Source organism: Plecotus auritus (genome assembly GCF_963455305.1).
Source record: "Plecotus auritus genome assembly, chromosome: 1".
NCBI lineage: Eukaryota > Metazoa > Chordata > Mammalia > Chiroptera > Vespertilionidae > Plecotus > Plecotus auritus.
The window spans coordinates 118239723-118260754 of NC_137770.1; the positions used below are offsets into that span (position 1 = coordinate 118239723).

A 21032-nucleotide genomic window follows, 5' to 3' on the forward strand; every position below is an offset into this window, starting at 1 on the left:
TTTTTACCTGCCCTAGTGATGACCCAGGCCATGAGAAATTCTCTTCTTTCATCTGTGTTACTTAACCCTTTCTGAACTAAACTACTGATATTTGGGCTGAGAGAAATGTAAAATAGATTGACTAGAGTCTTTACTTGGGAAGCAGGAGGTGTAGGTTCTATTTCTGGTTCTGATGATTACCAATGAATGGCCTTGGATGAGTCATTTAAAGTTCTCAGATTCAGGGGAAACCAAGATGGCGGCATAGGTAAGCACCTAAACTGCTGCCTCGCACAACAATTTCAAAAATACAACTAAAAGACAGAATGGACACCATCCAGAACCACAGGAAAGCTGGCTGAGTGAAAATTCTACAACTAGAAGGAAAGAGAAAAGCTCACAGAGAATTGGAGGGTCTTTGTGCGCGCAGAGAGGAAGGGCGGCTAAGAGCCTGGCTGACTTTCTCTGGTAGAAGGGGGAAGGAAGCCCCCGACCGCACTGAACCCCAGTTCTGCCTGCACTGAACCCCAGTTCCGGGCGAGCCCCTGGGGACTCACGCTCTTATGCGGGGGGGGGGGGGGGGGAGTCTGGACTCTCGGGCGGAGACTCAGGAGCCGGGAAGGCAGAAGTCTGAAGGCGCGGCGTGCCAGTGCGCACAAAGGCTGCGGAGGTTGCCACAGGCTTTCCCTAGTGGAAGGGAGTCGGAGGCTCCTGAACGCACTGGGCCCCAGTTCTGACTGCACTGAACCCCGGTTCCAGGTGAGCCCCTGGGGACCCACACTCTTGTGGGGGGAGTCTGGACTCTCGGGCGGAGACTCGGGAGCCGGGAAGGCAGAGGTCTGCGCGTGCGCACAAGGGCAAGGCTGACGGGAAGCCAAGACTGTCTGCTCCGCCCTGAGACTCCACCCCATCCAAGTTGAGCACAGAGGCTATTGCAATTTGGCAAGTCTAATCCTATAAGGCTGTCTCCAGCACTGAACTTCTCCCAGCATAGACGCAGCTGATCCTTACAGCCAACTGGCCTGAAGGTCAATTCCTCCCAGTGATACCAACAACAATCAAGATTTAACTACAACAAGGCTGTACACACAGTCCACAAAGGAGTGCACCAAGAGTGTCCACCTCAGGTTAACTGGGGAGGACGACCCACTGGGCCATATAGGAAACCTAGCACACAAATCTACCCTACCAACTTAGGGAAGCAGTGAAAATGCGGCGTCAAAGAAACAGATCACAAACGAAAGAAATGGAGGAAAACAAACGACTGGATATAGAATTCAAAACCACGGTTATAAGGCTTTTCAAGAATATCCTAGGAAAGGCCGATAAATATAACGAGACCCTCGAAGATATGAAAAAGGACCAACTAGAAATTAAACATACACTGACTGAAATAAAAAATATTATACAGAGACCCAACAACAGACTAGAGGAACACAAGAATCAAGTCAAAGAATTGAAATACAAAGAAGCAAAAAACACTCAACCGAAAAAGCAAAAAGCAAAAAAAAAAAAAAATCCAAAAAGTTGAAGATAGTGTAAGAAGACTCTGGGACAACTTCAAGCGTACCAACATCAGAATTATGGGGGTGCCAGAAGAAGAGAGAGAGCAAGATACTGAAAACCTATTTGAAGAAATAATGACTGAAAACTTCCCCCACCTGGTGAAAGAAATAGACTTACAAGTCCAGGAAGGAACCCCAAACAAAAGGAATCCAAAGAGGACCACACCAAGACACATCATAATTAAAATGCCAAGAGCAAAAGACAAAGAGAGAATATTAAAAGCAGCAAGAGAAAAACAGTTAGTTACCTACAAGGGAGCACCCATACGACTGTCAGCTGACTTCTCAACAGAAACTATGCAGGCCAGACGGGAGTGGCAAGAAATTTTCAATGTGATGAATAGCAAGAACCTACAACCAAGATTACTCTACCCAGCAAAGCTATCATTCAGAATTGAAGGTCAGATAAAGAGCTTCACAGATAAGAAAAAGCTAAAGGAGTTTATCACCACCAAACCAGTATTATATGAAATGCTGAAAGGTATTCTTAAAGAAGAGGAAGAAGAAAAAAGTAAAGATAAAAATTATGAACAATAAATACATATCTACCAACAAGTGAACCTAAAAATCAAGTGAATTAAAAACCTGAGGAACAGAATAATCTGGTGAATATAATAGAATCAGGGGCATAGAAAGGGAGTGGACTGATAATTCTCATGGGGAAAGGGGTATGGGGGTTCATGAAGAGACTGGACAAAAATCATACACCTATGGATGAGGACAGTGGGGGGGGGAGGTAAGGGCAGAAGGTGGCGTGGGAACTGGGTGGAGGGGAGCTATGGGGGGAAAAAGGATAAACAATTGTAATAATCTGAATAAAGATTTATTAAAAAAAATAAAGTTCTCAGATTCAGTTGTCTCATCAGAAAATGTGGATGAAAAACGTATGATCTACTTGATGGAGAGGGTCTCTTGGAGTCCTTCCAAAGCATATATATATTATTCACCTTTTAATTCTGAAATATAATACCCAGGAAAGCACATAAAACATGAATGTAGAATTTAATTATTATGTACTGACCACCCAGGTAATCAACACAGGTCAAAAAAGACTATTTCTAGCACCACTGAAACACCTCTAATGCCCCCTTTCTAATTGCAATCCTTTTCTCCCCAAGAGGTATACACTTACAGCAATCACATTCTACCTAAGTATGCAAGACTAGGTGAGGTAGTTTAGTTTTGCTAGTTTTTAAATGTCATATGGATGGAATCATGTAGTGTTTGTTCCTTTGTTTCTGGATTCTTTTGACCAAAATTTGTTTGTGAGATTCAACTATGTGGTGAATATAGCTGGGTTTATTTTGTTGCTATATAATATTCTATTATATAAATACTCTACAGTTTATCCATTCTACTTCTGATGGGTAGTTTCCAGTTTGAGGCTTTTGTAGGAAATACTGCTAGGAACATTCTTGTCCATGTACAGGAATTTCTGAGTCATGGGATTCTCATATCTTTAACTTATTAAAAAATGCCAGTTTTCCAAAAGGGTGTGTCAATTTATACTCTCATCAACAGTGTAAGAGAGTTCCTTGCACTACACCCTAGCCAGTGCTCAGCACAGAAATACCACATGATCTCACTCATTTATGGAAAATAAAGAACATTATAACCTGATGAATAAAAAGATAGATACAGAGGCAGTAAAGCACCTAACAGACTGTCAAATTACAGTGGGAAGGCTGGGGAGTGTTGGGGAGGGAGGGAAATAGATCAACCAAAGGACTTGTGTGAATGCATATAAGCACACCAATTGACACAAGACACTGGGGGTGTGGGATAAGGGCATGCAACAAGGGGTAGGGGAGGCTGGGGAAGGTCAATGGGGGAAAAGGAGATATATGTACTAATATATGTAATATTTTAAACAATAAAAAATGTAAGTGCTAAAAAATATATTTTTAGCCATATAATCCTATCTAATAAAAGAGTAATATGCAAATGAACCACCACTCCACTACACCCACAAGCCACGCCCACCAGCCAGTCAGGAGCGAGTATGCAAATTAACACAACCAAAATGGCTGCAGCCATGGAGAGAACAGGAGGCTTGGGTTTCCCTGGCAATGGAGGAAGCCAAGCTTCCCGCACACACTGGCCTGCCCAGGCCTCCACTCAAGGCTACAAAGTTTCAATTATAGAAGATAAATAAATCCCAGATACCAGGGCCTCCACTTGGGTCGCTGGGGGACATGGCTGGCCTGCAAACCACCACAGGCTACTCGCCCAGGCTGCCCCACACCCCAAGGGAACCCCCACCCTGATCTGGGACAACCTTCATGGCAAACCAGCTGGCCCCCACCCGTGCACCAGGCCTCTATCCTATATAATCCTATCTAATAAAAGAATAATATGCAAATTGACCATAACTCCAACCCACAAGATGGATGCCCCCATGTGGTCAAAGATGACTGCCCCCATGTGGACACAAGATGGCCGCCACAAGATGGCCAGCAGGGGAGGACAGTTGGGAGGGACCAGGCCTGCAGGGGAGGGCAGTTAGGGGTGACCAGGCCAGCAGAGGAGGGAAGTTGGGGGTGACTGGGCCTGCAGGGAAGGGCAGTTGGGGGGGACCCAGGCCTCCAGGGAAGGGCAGTTAGGGGTGACCAGGCCTGCAGGGGAGAGCAGTTAGGGGTGACCAGGCCTGCAGGGAGGGCAGTTAGAGGCAAACAGGCTGGCAGGGGAGCAGTTAGGCATCAATCAGGCTAGCAGGGGAGTGGTTAGGGTGATCAGGCTGGCAGACAGAAGCAGTTAGGGGCAATCAGGAAGGCAGGCAAGCGAGCAGTTGGGAGCCAGCAGTCTTGGATTGTGAGAGGGATGTCCGACTGCCTGTTTAGGCCCAATCTTACCAGCATCAGGCCTAAACAGGCAGTCGGATATTCCTTGAGGGGTCCCAGATTGGAGAGGGTGCAGGCTGGGCTGAGGAACTGTCCCATGTGTCCATGCCTCTGTTTCTATTGTTCATTTTGTTCAATAGATTCCACATATAAGTGAGACCATATGCTATTTGTCTTTCACTTAGCATAATAATATCCAGGTCCCTCCATGGTGTCACAAAAAGTAAGATTTCCTTCTTTTTTGCAGTGGCATAGTATTCCATTGTGTAAATGTACCATAGCTTTTTAGCCACTCATCTCTGATGGGCACTTGGGCTGTTTTCAGATCTCCGGTATTGTACATAACACTGCTATGAACAAAGGGGTGCATATGTTCTTTCTGATGGGTGTTTTGAGATTCTTAGGACATATTCCCAGAAATGGGATCACTGAATCAAAAGTCAGTTCCATTTTTAATATTTTGAGGAAACTCCATACTGTTTTCCACAGTGGCTGCACCAGTCAGCATTCCCACCCAATGGTGCACGAGGGTTCCCTTTTCTTCATACCCTTGCCAACACTTGTTTGTTAATTTATTGATGGCATTCATTGTGGCAGGTGTGAGGTGATACCTCATTGTGGTTTTAATTTGCAAGTCATTTGTTCATATTTTAATTAGATTGTATCTTCCTTTTGTTGAGTTTTAAAATTTCTTTATATGTTTTGGAGATTGACTCCTTATCAGATGTATCATTGGTGAATATAATCACCACACAGTGGATTGCCTTTTCATTTTGTTGATGGCTTCTTTTGCTGTACTTAAGCTTTTTAGTTTGATGAAGATCTGTTTGTTTATTTTTTCTGTATTTCCCTTGCCCTAGGAGACATGTTGGCAATAATATTGCTATGAGAAATGTCTGTGAGATTTTATTGTTGCCTATGTTTTCTTCTGATATTTTTATGTTTTCATGACTTACATTTAAGTCTTTTAACCACTTTGAGTTTATTCTTCTGTATGATGTAAGTTGGTGGTCTGGTTTCATTTTTTTTTTTTTTTTTGCATGTACCTGTCCAATTTCCCCCGCACCATTTATTGAAGAGAATGTCTTTGCCCCACTTTAAGTTCTTGCCTTCTTTGTCAAATATTAATAGACCATATAGGTATGAGTTGATTTCTGGGCTCTCTGTTATGTCCCATTGATCTATATGCCTATTATTATCCTGGGTCCAGGCTTTTTTTAAATCCTCACCCAAGGATATGTTTTTATTGATTTTTTTTTTTGAGAGAGAGAGATGAACGAGAAACATTCATCAGTTGCCTCCAATATGGGAGCAAACCAGGCAATGAACCCGCAACTAGGTATGTGCCCTTACTGAGAATTGAACTTCACCTTTGGTGTACTGGATGATGTTCCAACCAGCTGAGCCACCCACCCAGGGAAAATCAGGCTGTTTCGATTATAATGGCCTTGTACTAGTAGTATAGTTTTATATGAGGTTTTGTGATACCGCCAACTTTGTTCTTGTTTCTCAAGGTTGTAGAGGCTATTTGAAGGTCTTTTTTTGGTTCTGTATAAATTTTGGAATATTTGTTCTAGATCAGTGAAATATGTCGATGGTGTTTTAATAGGAATTATGTTGAATCTATAGATTGCTTTGGGTAGTATGGACATATTAATAATGTTGATTCTTCTAATCCATGAATATGGTACATGCTTCCACTCATTTATCTCTTCCTCATTTCATTTTTTTCAATGTCCTACAGTTTTCCAAGTATAGGTCTTTTGAATCCTTGGTTAAATTGATTCCTAGGTACCTTATTTTTTGTTGTTGCAATAGTATATGGGTTTGTTTTTTTTTGTTTTGTTTTTTTTTTTGTTTTTTTAGTTTCTCTTTCTGATAGCTCATTTTGGTGTAGAGAAATACCACTGAACTCATTAATATTAATATTGATCTTGCTACTTTTCTGAATTCATTTATTAGATCTCATAGCTTTTTTGGTGGAGTCTTTAGGGTTTTCTATGTTCTATATCATGTCATTTGCACATGACAGGTTTACCTTCCCCTTTCCAATTTGGATGCCTTTTATTTCTTCTTTTTGTCTGATTGCTGTAGCTAGAACTTTCAGTACTATGCTGAATAAGAGTAGTGAAAGCAGACATCCCTGTCTTGTTCCTGATTTCAATGGAAATAATTTTTTAGTTTTTGCCCATTGAGTATGATATTGGCTGTGGGTTTGTCATAAGGTATGTTCCCTCTATCCCCCCACTTTGCAGATAGTTTTTATTATAAACAGGTGCTGGATTTTATCAAGTGCTTTTGCTGCATCTGTTGATATGATCATGTGGTTTTATACTTAATTTTGTTTATGTGGTGCATCACGTTTTTTGATTTACAGATATTGTACCAACCTTGCATCCCTGGAATAAATCCCACTTTATCATGGTGTATGATCTTTTTAATGTATTGCTGGATCCTATTTGCTGATATTTTTGTTGAGGATTTTAGCATCTATCTTCAACAGGGATATTGGCCTGTAATTTTCTTTCTTTGTAGTGTCTTTATCTGGTTTTGAAATTAGGATAATGTTGGCCTTGTAAAATGAGTTTGAGAGTTTTCCCTCCTCTTGAATTTATTGGAATAGTTTGTGAAGGATAGGTGTTAATTCTTTTTGGAAAGTTCAGTAAAATTCACTTGTGAAGCCATCCAGTCCATGACTTTCATTTATTGAGAAATTGTTTTATTACTGCTTCAGTTTCACTAGCTGTAATCTGTCTAGCCAGATTCTCTGATTCTTCAGTTTTTGGAAGATTGTATGCTTCTAGGAATTTTTCCAATTCTTCCATATTGTCCAATTTGTTGGCATATAGTTACTCATAATATTTTCCTACAATCATTTGCATTTATTTGGTGTCAGTTGTTATTTCTCCACTTTCTTTTCTGATTTTATTTATTTGATTCCCCTCACTTGTTTTTCTGGATGGGAGGTGAAAGGTTTGTCAATCCTGTTTGTCTTTTGAAAGAATAAGCTCTTGGTTTTATTGGTCTTTTATATTTTTTATTATTTTTTAAAAATAAATCTTTATTGTTGAAAGTATTAGATATAGTCCCCCTTCCCCCCACTGACCCCTCCAGCCCACTTACCCCCCATCCCAGGCCCTCACCATCCCACTGTCTGTGTCCATGGGCCATGCATATATGCATACAAGGTCCTTGGTAGATTACCGTCACCCACACACCCATCCCCCACTTTCCCTCCAAGATTCCACACTCTGTTCCATGCTTCCATGTCTCTGGATCCACTCCATTCATCAGTTTATTTTGTTAGATTCCACACATGAGGGAGACCATGTGATACTTGTCTTTCTCTAACTGACTTATTTCACTTAGCATGACACTCTCTAGGTCCCTCCAAGCTGTCTCAAAGGGTAAAAGATTCTTTTTTACTGTTGCATAGTATTCCATGGTATAAATGTACCACAGCCTTTTTATCCACTCATCTACTGATTGGCATTTGGGCTGTTTCCAGGTCTTAGTTATTATGAATTGTTGCCATGAACGTAGGGGTGAATAGATGCTTTCTGACAGGTGTTTTGGGTTTCTTAGGATATATTCCTAGAAGTGCAATCACTGGGTCAAATGGCAGTTCCATATTTAATTTTTTGAGGAAACTCCGTACTGTTTCCCATAATGGCTGCACCAGTCTGCATTCCCACCAGCAGTGTACCAGGGTTCCCTTTTCTCCTCATCCTCGCCAGCACTTGTCATTTGTTGATTTGTTGATGGTAGCCATTCTGACAGCTGTGAGGTGATATCTCATTGTCGTTTGAATTTGCATCTCTCAGATCATTAGTGACTTTGAGCATTTTTTCTTATCTCTCTGGGATATCTGTATCTTCACTTTGGAGAAGTGTCTATTTAGGTCGTTTTACCCATTTTTTAATTGGACTGTTTGTCTCTCTTTTGTTAAGTTGTATGAGTTCCTTATATATTTTGGATATTAACCCTTTTTCAGCTGTATCATTGCCAAATTTGTTCTCCCACACAGTTTTATTGATGGCTTATTTTGCTGTGTAGAAGCTTTTTATTTTGATGTATACCAATTTGTTTATTTTCTCCTTAGCCTAAGGACATGTATCCATAAACATATTGCTATGAGAGATGTCTGAGATTTTGCTGCCTATGGTTTCTTCTAGGATTTTTATGGTTTCATGACTTACATTTAAGCCTCTTATTCATTTTAAATTTATTTGTGTGTATGGTGTAAGTTGGTGGTATAATTTCATTGTTTTGTATGTATCTGTCTAATTTTCCCAACACCGTTTATTGAAAAGACTCTCTTGACTTCATTGTATGCTCTTGCCTCCTTTGTCAAATATTAATTGAGCATGATGGCTTGGGTCGATTTCTGGGTTCTCTGGTCTGTTCCATTGGTCTGTATGCTTATTCTTGCTCATTACCTGGCAGTTTTGATTACGGTGGCTTTGTAGTACAACTTGAAATCTGGTATTGTGATTCCTCCAATATTGTATTTCTTTCTCAAGATTGCTGCAGCTATTCGGGTCTTTTATGATTCCATATAAATTTGTGGAGTGTTGGTTCTAGATCTGTGAAATATGCTGTTGGTATTTTTTAATACTTTTTTATTGATTTCAGAGAGGAAGGCAGAGGAAGAGAGAGATAGGAACATCAATGATGAGAGGAGAGGGAATAATTGATTGGCTGCCTCCTGCAGGCCCCCCACTGGGGACCGATCCCACAACCCAGGCATGTGCTCTTGACCGAAGTAAAACCCAGGACCCTTCAGTCCGCAGGCCAACGCTGCAAAACTGGCTAGGGCAGCTGCTTTTGGTATTTTAAAAGGGATTACATTGAATATGTAGATTGCCTTGGGTAGTATGGACATTTTAATGATGTTGATTCTAACAATCCATGAAAACAGTATATTCTTCCACTTGTTTATATATTCTTCTATTTCTTTTTTCAATGTCCTGCAGTTTTGCAAGTACAGGTCTTTTGCCTCCTTGGTTAAGTTTATTCCTTAGTATCTTAATTTTTTATTGCAATGGTAAATGGGATTGTTTGTTTAAATTCTCTTTCTATGAATATATTATTGGTGTATAAAAAAGCCATTGATTTTTGGGTGTTGATTTTGTATCCTGCTACATTGCCAAATTCATTTATTAAATCTAGTAGTTTTTTTGGTAGAGAATTTGAGGTTTCCTACGTACAATATCATGTCACCTGCGAATAATGAAAGTTGTACTTCCTTCTTTCCAATTTGGATGCCTTTTATTTTTTCTTCTTGTCTGATTGCTGTGGCTAAGACTTCCAGTACTATGTTGAATAAGAGTGCTGAAAGCGGACATCCCTGTATTGTTTCTGTTCTTAGGGGAAATAGTTTTAGTTTTTTCCCATTGAGTATGATATTTGCTGTAGGTTTATCATATATGGCCTCATCATGTTGAGATATGCTTCTTCTATTCTCACTTTGCTGAGAGTTTTTATAAAAAAATGGGTGTTGGATTTTTTTTGAATGCTTTTTCTGTGTCTATTGATATAATCATGTGATTTTTGTCTTTTAATTTGTTCATGTGATGTACCACATTTGTTGATTTTTGAATGTTGTACCAGGCTTGCATCCCTGGAATAAATCCCACTTGGTCACGGTGTATGATCTCTTTAATATATTGCTGGATCCAATTTGCTAATATTTCTTTGAGGATTTTAGCATCTATGGTCATCAAGGATATTGGCCTGTAATTTTCTTTCTTCGTAGTGTCTTTATCTGGTTTCGAAATTAAGATAATGCTGGCCTCATAAGAAGAGCTTGGATGTATTCCTTCCTCTTGGATTTTTTGGAATAGTTTGAGAACTATAGGTGTTCTTTGAATGTTTGGTAAAACTCCCCTGTGGAGCTGTCCAGACATGGGCTTTTGTTTGCTGGAGTTTTTTTTTATTACTGCTTCTATTTCATCAGTTTTTAGCATATTCAGGTTTTCTGATTCTTCCTGATTCAGTTTTGGGAGATTGTATTTTTCTAGGAATTTGTCCATTTCATCCACATTGTCCAGCTTGTTGGCATATAATTGTTCGTAGTATTTTCTTATAATCCTTTGTATTTCTGTGGTGTCAGTGGTTACTTCTCTGCTTTCATTTTTTATTTTATTTCTTTAGGTCCTCTCTCTTTGTTTCTTGATGAGTCTGGCTAATGGTTCATCAATCTTATTTATCCTTTCAAAGAACCAGCTCTTGGTTTCGTTGATTTTTTTATTTTTAGTCTCTATGTCATTTATTTCTACTCTGAGCTTTATTATTTCCTTCCTTCTACTTATTCTGGGCTTTTCTTGTTGTACTCTTTCTAGTTCTTTAAGTTGTAGGGTTAAATAGTTTATTGATAATTTTTCTTGTTTTTGAGGTAGACTTGTAGTGCTGTGAACTTCTCCCTCAGGACTACTGTTGTTGTGTCCCAGAGATTTTTAGTTGTTCTGTGTTCATTTACAATTACTTCCAGGAAGTTGTTGATTTCTTTCTTGATCTTGTTGGTAACCCATTCATTGTTTAAAAACATGCTATTTAGCCTCCATGTGTTTGAATGTTTTGGGGGTTTTTTATTGTAGTTGATTTCTAATTTCTTTCCAGTGTTATCTGAGAAGATGTTTGATATAATTGCAATCTTCTTGAACTTGTGGATACTTGTTTTGTGTCCTAACATGTGGTCTATCTTTGTGAATGATCCATGCACACTTGAGAAGAATGTATATTCTGCAGCTTTGGGGTGAAATGTTCTATAAATGTTAATTAAATCCACCTTATCCATTGTGTCTTTTAAAGTCACTGTTTCCTCGTTAATTTTTTGTCTGGAAGATCTATCTAGGGAAGTCAGTGGGATGTTAATGTCCCCTACTATGATTGTATTGTCAATTTCTCCCTGAAAGTCCTCTAGAAGTTTTTTTTTTCTTAAATATATTTAGGTGCTCCTATATTGGGTGCATATATGTTTACCAGGGTTATATCCTCTCATTGGATTGATCCCTTTAGTATTATGTAGTGACCTTTGTTGTCTCTTGTGATGGCCTTCATTTTGAAGTCTCTTTTGTCAGATATGAGTATTGCTACTCCAGCTTTTTTTTCTTTTCTGTTTGCATGGAAAATTTATTTCCTTCCCTTCACTCTCATCCTGTGTGTGTCTTTTGTTCTGAGGTGGGTCTCTTATAGACAGCATTTGGTTGGGTTGTGTTTTTTTATCCATTCAGCTACCCTATGTCTTTTGATTGGAGCATTTGATCCATTTACATTTAAGGTTATCACTGATAGATACTTATTTATTGCCATTTTGATTCTGTATGCCTACATTTCTCTATTTCTTCTTCTCATTACAGCAGTCCCATTTATTGTAATGCTGGCTTGGTGGTGATGTTCTCCTTCAGCTGTTTTTTTATATTTGTGTTTTTTTGTTTGTTTGTTTTTTGCCAAGGAAGCTCTTTATTTGACCATCTATTTTGAATGATAGCCTTGCTAGATATAGTAATCTTGGTTTCATTTTTTTATTTCCATTACCTTGAGTACTCTTGCCATTTCCTTCTGGCCTGTATATTTTTTGAAGAGAAATCAGGTGTCAGCCTTATGGGATCGCCTTTGTAAGTAACAGTTTGCATTTCTTTTGCTGCCTTTAAGATTTTCTCTTTGTCTTTAAATTCTGGCATTTAATTATGGTATGTTGGGGTATGGGCTAGTTTGGGTTCTTCTTGCATGGGGTTCTCTGTGCCTCCTGAACTTGTGTGACATTTTCCTTTACCAGGTTAGGGAAGTTTTCTGCCATTATTTCTTCAAACACATTCTCTATCCCTTTCTCCCATTCTGCGTCTTCTGGCATACTTGTTATTCAAATATTGTTACATTTCACATTGTCCCACAGCTTCCTTAATGTGCTGTGTATTCCTTCCAATGTGTTCTTTATTAGAGCTATATCATTCTTAATTTGTTTTCATAGTTACTATATGTTTTCTCTTGCTGTTGAGCATCTTTACCATCATTATTCTGAACTCTGTATCAGATAAATTTCTTATCTCCATTTCATTTCTTTCATCTTCTGGAGAATTCTTTTGTTCTTTTATTTGGGATTGTTTCTTTGTCTCTTCATTTTAGCTGCCTCTTTTGTTTTGTGACTATGTATTAGGTAGATCTGCTATACCTCTCAATGTCTAGTGCAGGACAATGTCAAATACTGTTTCTGACTAATTAGATCAAGCAAAGGCTCAAAGCCTCCAGAGACTGCCTCTGTCTACAGACTGATAGGATTCTGTCTTGAATTGCCCTCAGGCAATTGTACACAGGTGTGTGAAGAGGTTGTTTTTTTTCCCCACAGGGTGGGGCAATTGCTTTTGCCTACAGGCTAAATGCTATTCTCAGTCTCTTAATGGACCTCAGAAACTCCACATTATAAGGCAAGGTGTTTTCCAATAGGGTGGGTCAACTGTCTTCCCTCCAGGCAAAGCCACCTGTATAGCAAATATCTGCATGAGAAAAATGACCTCTGCAACATGAAGGAATGACTCAGCACAGGAAACTGGGGTATCTTCTTTCTGAGCTCTAACCCCAGAGGCCCTCATCCTGACTTCTGCTCACACAGCTCTAGTGCACTTTGCCCTCCCTCTGCTGGACCACAAGGTGAGTGGTTCCACATGGAATTTTGTGTATTGGCCCTTTAAGAAGGTGCCTGAATTTCCAGTTATCTCTCCCTGGCAGACAGCAACCCAGCTGCTTTTGACAGCCAGATGTTATGCAGGTACCCTTCTCAGTTCTGTTGCTCTCTGCTGGGGGGCCCAGCTTGTGGATTAGATCCCAGAGTTCTCAGTGGCAACCCCCCACAGCTGAGATATCTCTCTGGAATTTCAGTTGCTATCTGTGGTTGCCTGGCCATCCCTTTTCACACCTCCACCCCTCCTTCCAGTCTTTATGTGGTCTCCACCTTAGGTCCTCGGTTTTCAAGGTTCTCTCTATTGAGTCTTCTGTTGAATATTCAGGAAGTTTTTCTGTATTTTAGTTGTAATTCTAGTTTGGTCCTGGGAGCATGTCCGTGCAGCATCCACTTACTCCACCACCATTTTTATTCTCTTGCTCTTTTACATTTTTTAGATGCTATTTTACTTGTTTTTGCTCTGATCTTTATTATTTCCTTACTTCTACTCACTTTAGGCTTTGTTTTTGTTTTATTTTCCAGTTCCTTTAATTGTAAAGTTAGATTATTTCTTTGAGGTTTTCCTTGTTTTCAAAGGCCTATAATGCTCTGACTTTTCCTCTTAGAACTGTTTTTGCTGTGTCCCATAGATATGGGGTGTTGTGTTCTTATTTTCAGTAGTTTCAAGATAACTTTTGATTTCTTCCTTGATCTTGTTGTTAACCCATTCATTGTTTAGTACCATGTTACTTAACCTCCATGGCTTTTTGTGCTTTTCAGTTGTTTTTGTTTGTTTGTTTGTTTTGGGGGTTTTTTGTGTGTGATTGATTCCTAGTTTCTTACCATTATGGTCAGAAAAGATACTTGATATGATTTCAACCTTCCTAAATTTATTGAGACTTGTTTTGTGTCCTAAAATATGGGCTATCCTAGAAAATGTTCCATATGTGCTTAAAAAGAATGTATATTGTGATGCTTTGGGATGAAATGCTCTAAAGATATCAACTAAATTTATCTGATCTAGTTTGTCACTTAAGGCCACCATTTACTTGTTGATTTTTTGTCTGGAAGATCTATCCATTGATGTCAATGGGGTATTAAAATCCCCTACTCTGACTGTATGACTGTCAATTTCTCCCTTTATGTCCACCAGATTTTCTTTGCATATTTAGGTGCTCCTATTTTTGGGTTTACCAGGTTATATCCTCTTGTTGGATTGCTCCTTTTATCATTATGTAGTGTCCTATTTATCTCTTACTATAGCTTTTTTTAAAGTCTATTTTTTTAGATATAAATGTTACTATCCCAACTTTTATGTTTTTTTCATTTCCATTTGGATGAAATATCTTTCTCCATTTCTTTACTTTTAGCCTCTGTCTGAAGTGGGTTTTTTGTAGACAATATATATATCTTGTTTTCATATCCATCCAGGTACCTTATATATTTTGATTGGAGCATTTAAGCCATTTAAAGTGGTTATTTATAGGTTCTTATTCATTGACATTTTATTCCTTTAACTCTGTTTTCCTTTTTTTCTTCTTCCCATTTAAATATTTATTAAAGCAGGCCCTTGAACATTTCTTTTAATACTAGTTTGGTGATAACAAACTCCTTTAGCTTTTTCTTGTCTGGGAAGCTCTTTATTTCCCCTTCATTTTTAAGTGATAACCTTGCTGGGTAAAGTAACCTTGGTTGTAGATCCTTGCTTTTTATCACTTTGAATATTTCATGCCAATCCCTTCTGGCCTAAAATATTTCTGTTGAAAAATCAGAAATGGAGCTCACCTGTAAATAATTAACTGCTTTTCTCTTGCTGCTTTTAAGATTCTCTTTGTCTTTAACCTTTGTCATTTTAATTATGATGTGTCTTGGTGTGCACTTCCTCAACTTGTGTGTCTTTTTCCTTCATCAGATTAGGGAAGGTTTCAGTTATTATTTCTCCAACTAGGTTCTCAATCCCTTGCTGTCTCTCTTCTCCTTCTGGTATCCCAATGATGGAGATGTTGTTATGCTTTATGTTGTTTCAAATTTCCCTTAAATTATCCTCACTCTTTTAAAATCTTTTTCTTTTTGCTGCTCTGATTAGATGTTTTTTCTACCTTGTCTTCCAGTTGAAGATTTGATCCTCTGCTTCATCCAAACTACTTTTTATTTCTTCCAGTGTATTCTTGATATCAGATGTGGTATTCTTTATTTTTGATTGGTTCTTTTTCATGGTTTCTATGTCATTTTTCATGCCGTTGTAATTCTTACTAAGTTTCTTGAGCATACTCAAACCATTACTTCGAACTCTGTATCTGATTAATTGTTTGCCTCTTGTATTTAGCTCCTTTTCTGGAGATTCCTCCTATCTTCCATTTGGGGACTTTTTCTTTGTCTCCCCATTTGGGCTATCTCTTTGTGTTTGTTTCTGTGTATTAGATAGATCTGTTATGATTCCAAGTCTTTGTGGGGTGACCTTATTTAGAAAGTGTCCTGTGGGACTCAGTGGTTCAGTCTACTTCATCTCCTAAGCTAGATACTCTAGGAATATCCCTTGTGTGGGTTATGTGGGTCCTTCCATTGTAATTGTGTCTTGATTGTTGTTGGCCCATTCATGTGTGGGATTGACCCTCAGGTTGGCTGACTGTGAGGCTCAAGTCCCACCATGGCTAGCAAGCTGCTGTGCAGGGGCTCTACTGATAACTTCAGTACTGGGTGGGGATGAAGCCATAATCTTCCAAAATATGAATTGCCCTTGTCAGGTTTGGGGGTTCTGTAGAGAAGTTACTGTGTCTGACTGTCAGAGCTCAGGAAAATGGTGAAGTCATTCCTCTTAGTGTAGAATATATTTGAGAAGTTGCAGGGGCTACTTGGGGCAGCCCTTCAACTGTTGCTCAAGGTAGAGCAACATCTGGCAGTGAGGTATGTGGAGTCTGCTGGTAGTTCTCAGATCCCTGCAGTACTGCCACTCTTGAGAGAACCTGGCAGACTCTGCAAACTGGGCCCACAGTTGGATTTTTATCCCAACAAAGCTGGACACTGGACACTGGAACTCCCAGTCCGGCTGTCACCATCACCTCTAAATACCCTCAGCCTTGCTGAAACCAGTTTGGCTCAGTGGATAGAGCGTCGGCCTGCGGACTGAAAGGTCCCAGGTTCAATTCCAGTCAAGGGCACGTACCTTGGTTGCAGGCACATCCCCAGTAGGAGGTGTGCAGGAGGCAGCTGATCAATGTTTCTCTCTCATCGATGTTTCTAGCTCTCTATCCCTCTCCTCTCTCTTCCTCTCTGTAAAAAATTAATAAAATATATTTAAAAAATACCCTCGGCCTTGCTTAATACTGGCAGCAATTAAATAGCCTCCCCCTCACTTCTTATTTTCAAATACAATTTGAATGCATTTATTGGTGAGAGTTACTTTGAATCCAGGAGCTTAGCCATAAACAAGTCTGAGAAACATAATGTTTAGCTTTTCCACCTCTTTAGCTAGGAGACAGTAGAATGGAAGTTGGGAGGCCAATCTTCTGCAGCAGGGACATGGACAAGAGAGGGGTGGCTAATAGATGAGGACAGAGGAAAATATGTGATCCAGGCTTTTCTTGCAATTTAGTTGGAGGCAGGTAGCAAGGAAAGGAGACCTACCACAATATTTTCTGATCCCTGGTGGTTTTGCAAGAATAAATTCTAACAGGCAAGCTGATAGCTCCTGAGGAAAGAATAAAGCAGACTATAAGTTCATGTGCATCTCATTCTAATAGTGAAATAGAAGCAAATATGAATAAGCTGCAGGAAGAGCACTTCTGTGAATTGACATGCTCCTGTCACTTTTCTTTTGTCTGGCTCCAGCACACTTTAGAGAGTGTGCATAAGAGAAATCAGAGACGGGGATGGAGGCTGGAGCTGCCGTGCCCTGCTCTCTCATCCAGGCTTCGTCAGGAAACACCATCTGTTTGTTCCTTGGCTGAAAAGTCTGTGAGGTCCTCTACTCACCTCATATCTCTCCCACCAGGCACCCAGAGTCCCATTATAGCTTCTGCATCTTTGTGTGCCAGGTGCTGTGCAAATTTTGCATATAGGTTTTATTCAACAGTTAGCAAACACTCATTTAACAAATATTGAAAAGTTAGAATGTCAGTTGTGTAGCAGGTTCTGGTCTAGGTGAACAAAGGAAACAAAAAGATCTGCCTTAATAGTACAGATGTAAGTGAGAGCCAGGACCCTCAAATGTAGGAAGTTTCACATTAATTTATTTTTGTAGGTCAAGATAAATCAGTCCCTGACCACCCCAACCCTTTAACATATAAAGAAGCACTCACTACATTTACCCCAATGCTTTGGCTTCTTTGGCCACTATTGGGCCATACTTGATATTTACCATACAAGGCCTTCCCCTAAGGCTACCTGGTCCTGGTCCTTAGCCCGATATTGTTAACATGGTTCTTCTTGCATGTTCTCCTGCACTGCTATTCTTGGTGGATACTGACTTGCCCATCATCATGATCTATCTACCAACCACTACTCCCAAGCCAGTCCAACCTTCCAAGGCCAGGTAGATATTCTTTTATATTTTCTAAAGGTTTTTAAGTTTTGCCTTTAATAATAAAGTCTTTAATCCACCTGGAATTTATTTTTGTTTGGTATGAGCTACAGTTGTAATATTTTACATGTGGTTAACTAATGTATTCCTCACCAGTTAATTCTGATTCAAAAATGCCACCTCTATCATATATCTAATATCCCTGTAGACATAAACATATTGGTGGACTGTTATGTAAGTTTTCAATTTGTCAGTGTTTATTCCAATAACACACTCTCTTAGCTACAATAGTTTTATATTAAATCTTATTATCTGAATATCTTGGCTGTTTTTGATTCGTCACTATTCCATATTGTCAGAAACAGCAAGAGCTCTAGGTGTGCTCTGGCTGTCTCTGATACTTGGTGAAGTCGGCAGGATGGATTCAGAAGATGTGCAGGTTCCAGCAGGAGCGAGTGCTCCCAACGCTGGGCATCACGACAGGACTTTGGGGTTAAGTGTCCTCTCGGAGATCATGTTGACCCACTGAGGACTGGGAACCAGATTCCCAGAGAGCAGTGGGGAGCAAAAGGCTTAGGAGAGACTGCGTTTCGAGAGCCAGGCGAAGGGCAGGCGGAGCTGAGCCCGAAGCGGACGGAATGATTTAGAGCAGCCACAGCTGCAGCCGCTTGCCAGGAGCAGAAGGGGAGGGAGCCCGACGAAGGCTCTGCGCAACTCTGGAGAGGTCATTCAGCAGGGAGTGACAGCCGGCGTGAGAGGCCTGACGCCCCAGCCGCCAGTCTTAGCGACCCAGAGATCGCACAGTCTCACGGGGACTTTCGCCTAAAGAGAAGGCTGGAGAGGCCAGCGGAAGTAAGCGGCGGGATCACCCAGTTGGCGGGAACCAGTGGGTGGGGCTGGAGGCCCCAACCACTGCTGTGAGTAAGAGGAGGGGCCAGACGCCCAGCGCTTGCGGGAGCCCGCGGGAGGGGTCGTGGTCACTGCCAGGAAAGAGGAAAGGAGGCACTGCAGGGGCCTGACACCCCGCTGCCTGAGTGCTTTGTAATGAGCAAACTTGTTTCTCCCTGCAGCCCTGGCTGTATTAGGCTGGCTGCCTAGAGCCAAGCGGTAGTGAGAGGCGGGGACCGTGAGCTCCGTAACCAGCAGTTGCAGGGGTGGAGCAGCGGGCTGAGATCCCAGTTGCGCCCCCCCTTCCCCCCCCCCCCCAAGACCTGAGGCCGCATGTTGAACTTGCTGATGAGGATTGCAGTTTGCTCTGTTATAGCCAGTCAGAGGTGCGAGCCCAGTTGTATAGGGTTTAACCTGCCCGTGTGGGGCAGATGACTGGACATTGTTGTGGCTAGAGGAGCCAGGGATCATCTGGCCATGCAGCCCTGCAGATCTCCCGTGTGACCAGTGAAGAAGAGGCCACGGCACCTAGCAGATGAGTGTGGCTTGCAGAGAACTGCATGATGGACTTGGCTGATGCCTTCCTCTTCATGGATATGACTCCAGAGAGTCAAGGACAGTTTGGCTTTTGTATGGGAAGGTCGACAGTGGACTTTAGTCGCCCTCCCTCAGAGATGTTTATATAGCTCTACCATGTGTCATGGTTTGATGGCATGAGATTTGGCTGCCTGGGGCGGCCATGGTGCCAATGTCATTGTGTTAATAATGTTGTACTAACCTCTGATTCTCTTGCAGATTTGAATGCAGCTGCCTGAAGTTTGTGACAGACCTATGTTGATCCTTTGGGGGTATCAGTGAGTGTCCATTCCCCACCTCCTAGTGCTGTTGTTACAGCCAGTGTGTCTGCTGTCACACTGGGGGCGACATGGGGATGAACCCCAAAAGTAGAGGGTACCTAGTTGCCAAAGAGGGCAGTTACCCGAGAGGGTGGAGGAGGGTACCCATCAGGTTTGGGTCCCAGTTATGGAAGGAAACTGGGAGCCAATACTCTCTTGTTGAGAGACAGTTGGCAGCCGTGTGTGATGCCTTGCAGGCCTGTGTGACCACGCCCATGTTAGGGTTGGCACAAACCCCACTTTGGTAAAATAAGTGGGGGGGAGGGGGAGCCTATTTAGAACAGAGGGAAGCAGTGAGTACCAGCCCTCTGGCACAGGAGTTACAGACCCTGTGAGGTCCTATGACATGTGAGACCCTGTGAAGGAATAAAGCTCTGGTGAAAGAGCTACTCCCTAGTCCATTCTGGGAGGGCATGTCAACCCTCCTGGAGACCATGTGTGGTTTAAGGACAGGTTAAGTAGGGGGAACCCTACTACAGGGACACCTGTGACTGTCCATTTAAGAACAGACAAACTGTGGTTCGGTTCATATATTGGGCAGAGTAGCCCTTGGCCATTAGAAGGACAGCTGGGCCATCTTTGCAGAATTAACCATGTGATTACTGAAAGATGAGACAGAGGGCCGAAAACCAGGACTACAGGCTTTATTAGAGGGGAAGGACCCTGCCGGGCTGCCCCGCAAGGGGAGAAGGGCAACACATGCAGAGGTGAACACGCCTTTTGAGGGGAGGAATGGGAAGGGATGGGGCTTAGGGTACTCGGCATGCGCTGATTGGTGGTTTCATATAAGGCACATGATTAGGCACTTAGGTACTTAGGAATCAGGGGCTTAGGGTATTTGGCAGGTGCTGATTGGTGGTTCAATGTATAGTCCATATAAGGTGCCTGGTTAGGTGCTCAGGAATGTCCAGGCCGCAGGTGCAGGTTATATCATACTCCATCCATCAGTTGGGGGAAGGGAGGATCTATCATTCCAGGCTTTTGGTAATATTAAAAAAATTGAGAGTCCAGGCAAGGTCAGGGGGTGAAGGTCCATCTTCCGTAGCTACTTCCTGCTGAGAGGGAGCGTCATCAGGGGCGTCTACCCGGGGTCTCAGGGATTCTGGTGCTAGGTTCTGAATTCAAGGCCAGATAGATCTCTCCCACCTTCTGGTTGGCGAATGCCTGCATTCTGTTCTGTAAGAAACTAGTGAAACAGCGCATGAGACAGGGGCCAAAGAGCAAAATTAAAAGAATAAATACCAGTGGGCCTAATAGTGGGAGGAGCCATGGGGTAAGTGAGCGAAAAACAGGTAGTGTTTTCCGTGCTGGACAAAGGGTGCAGCAGCATGATTTCCCCAAGAGACTGGTTGGTGAAGTCTCGAGAGCGATCTTGTTGAGTCACTTAGGAGGTAAAAGCTGGTCCTGAGGCTGCCACAGCATCACTTAACTGGTTTTGCTGCTTTTCTGGGCCTGGAGCTGAAATACAACTGAGACCTAGATGTTATTTTTAGGGGGGAAAAGAGTAGGGGTCTCAGTTGCCTCACTAGTAATATGAAAGGGGAGAATAGGTTACCCTGGGGGTGAGGTTCTTGCTTTCCCAGTTTTGCCCCTTGCTGGGCATCCACATGTTTCTTGTAGGTCCTGAGACAGGGTTTCAAAATAGGATGAGCAGTGGTTAAGCTCCCTATGGCAGTTCCAACCCCT

The 21032-nt window shown here is 41.5% G+C and overlaps 1 long non-coding RNA gene across 1 annotated transcript in view; it reads left to right on the forward strand.

The window, feature by feature from the left end:
- The first annotated feature begins 18096 nt into the window (after window positions 1-18096).
- The window catches only part of LOC308242891, a 36980-nt gene continuing 34044 nt past the window's right edge, over window positions 18097-21032 (forward strand). The window contains exons 1-2 of the long non-coding RNA XR_013960019.1: window positions 18097-18414; window positions 19246-19304. This is a non-coding gene — a long non-coding RNA (uncharacterized lncRNA). The remainder of the gene's footprint in view (window positions 18415-19245; window positions 19305-21032) is intronic.